We start from the raw sequence: 2500 nt of genomic DNA, 5'->3' as shown, positions 1-2500 counted from the left end.
TGTGTGTGTGTGTGTGTGTGTGTGTGTGTGTGTTAAAGGGGAGACTTGTGGACAGACCAGTTTGGAGTGGACTTCACCGTTACATCACTGCAGTTGCGCACGTACAGTGGGGCAAAAAAGTATTTAGTCAGCCACCAATTGTGCAAGTTCTCCCACTTTAAAAGATGAGAGAGGCCTGTAATCTTCATCATAGGTTCACTTCAACTATGAGAGACAACATGAGGAAAACAATCCAGAAAATCACATTGTAGGATTTTTAATGACTTTATTTGCAAATTATGGTGGAAAATAAGTATTTGGTCAATAACAAAAGTTCATCTCAATACTTTGTTATATACCTTTGTTGGCAATGACAGAGGTCAAACGTTTCCTGTAAGTCTTCACAAGGTTTTCTCACACTGTTGCTGGTATTTTGGCCCATTCCTCCATGCAGATCTCCTCTAGAGCAGTGATGTTTTGGGGCTGTCGCTGGGCAACACAGACTTTCAACTCCCTCCAAAGATTTTCTATGGGGTTGAGATCTGGAGACTGGCTAGGCCACTCCAGGACCTTGACATGCTTCTTACGAAGGTACTCCTTCGTTGCCCGGGCGGTGTGTTTGGGATCATTGTCATGCTGAAAGACCCAGCCACGTTTCATCTTCAATGCCCTTGCTGATGGAAGGAGGTTTTCACTCAAAATCTCACGATACATGGCCCCATTCATTCTTTCCTTTACACGGATCAGTCGTCCTGGTCCCTTTGCAGAAAAACAGCCCCAAAGCATGATGTTTCCACCCCCATGCTTCACAGTAGGTATGGTGTTCTTTGGATGCAACTCAGCATTCTTTCCCCTCCAAACACGACCAGTTGAGTTTTTACCAAAAAGTTCTATTTTGGTTTCATCATCCTCTTCTGGATCATCCAAATGCTCTCTAGCAAACTCCAGACGGGCCTGGACATGTACTGGCTTATCAGGGGGACACGTCTGGCACTGCAGGATTTGAGTCCCTGGCAGCGTAGTGTGTTCCTGATGGTAGCCTTTGTTACTTTGGTCCCAGCTCTCTGCAGGTCATTCACTAGGACCCCCGTGTGGTTCTGGGGTTTTTGCTCACCGTTCTTGTGATCATTTTGACTCCACGGGGTGAGATCTTGCGTGGAGCCCCGGATCGAGGGAGATTATTAGTGGTCTTGTATGTCTTCCATTTTCTTATAATTTTTCCCACAGTTGATTTCTTCACACCAAGCTGCTTACCTGTTGCAGATTCAGTCTTCCCAGCCTGGTGCAGGTCTACAATGTTGTTTCCGGTGTCCTTTGACAGCTCTTTGGTCTTGGCCATAGTGGAGTTTGGAGTGTGACTGTTTGAGGTTGTGGACAGGTGTCTTTTATACTGATAACCAGTTCAAACAGGTGCCATTAATACAGGTAACGAGTGGAGGACAGAGGAGCCTCTTAAAGAAGAAGTTACAGGTCTGTGAGAGTCAGAAATCTTGCTTGTTTGTAGGAGACCAAATACTTATTTTCCAGAGGAATTTGCAAATAAAGTCATTAAAAATCCTACAATGTGATTTTCTGGATGTTTTCCTCATGTTGTCTCTCATAGTTGAAGTGAACCTATGATGAAGATTACAGGCCTCTCTCATCTTAAGTGGGAGAACTTGCACAGTTGGTGGCTGACTAAATACTTGTTTGCCCCACTGTATTGTGATGGCAGAAAACCAGCCAAAACATTGATGAATATACCGTTTATCACAATACATCCATGCGCTACAACTTTCCTGTTTCGGGCTTCCAGACCGTGGACGAGAGTTTAGATTCTCTGCCTGAGCCCGACTCCCATTTGTGTTTTTTTAATCATTACTTTATTAGCCTAATTGGGTGGAGAGAAAGCTCTGCCATGATCATACGCAGCGTCTACTCCACTCGCATGCATCACACCGGGCCTGCTGGGCCGTATTGTTCAAGAAGTCTGAAGTCTGAAGATGTAAAGAACAAAATAAAAACAGGAGAATTAACTTTGAGCAAGTGTGGAGGAAAGTCTGAGGTTTGGAACCATTTTAAACAAGTCGTGGGCAGTGACGACACGTGTCGGCTTTGTCAAGTGCATTAAGTGCGGCACGCTGCTCGCCATGACAGCAGAAACACGGGGACGATGAACAGACACCTGAAGCAGGCTCGCCGTGGCAGAAAAGATGACAGTCAGCCTTCAACGTCCTCTTCTGTTACTTCTCCAAGCATCTCTAAACAGATTTCTGCAGTTCAAACAACTCTGAATTGTAGTTATAACGTCAGTTATAACGGTCCACGTATTTAAAAAATGTCAAATAATTCCAGTTAATGTGTCGGGCCGGGCTCGGACACAACGTGCACGGGCTCGGGTAGGGCTTGATTTTCTGGGCCCGATCTAAGCTTTACCGTGGGTGAAGCACAGGGGAGAGCTCTCTCAGGGCCGATGCTTCTCACTTTACCGGCAGAATGAAATAAAGAGCTGGTGAAGGCTAGGGCTGCACAATTAATCACA

General features: G+C 45.4%; 1 protein-coding gene across 3 annotated transcripts in view; it reads left to right on the top strand.

The window, feature by feature from the left end:
* Positions 1 to 2500, top strand: part of ece2b (endothelin converting enzyme 2b) — a 56039-nt gene that overhangs the window by 778 nt on the left and 52761 nt on the right. The gene's annotated exons all lie outside the window — the stretch shown is intronic.

This window comes from Sander vitreus, chromosome 3 (genome assembly GCF_031162955.1).
Source record: "Sander vitreus isolate 19-12246 chromosome 3, sanVit1, whole genome shotgun sequence".
NCBI lineage: Eukaryota > Metazoa > Chordata > Actinopteri > Perciformes > Percidae > Sander > Sander vitreus.
Note: the sequence above shows the minus strand (reverse complement) of the source record. Positions and strands in the feature narration are given on the sequence as shown.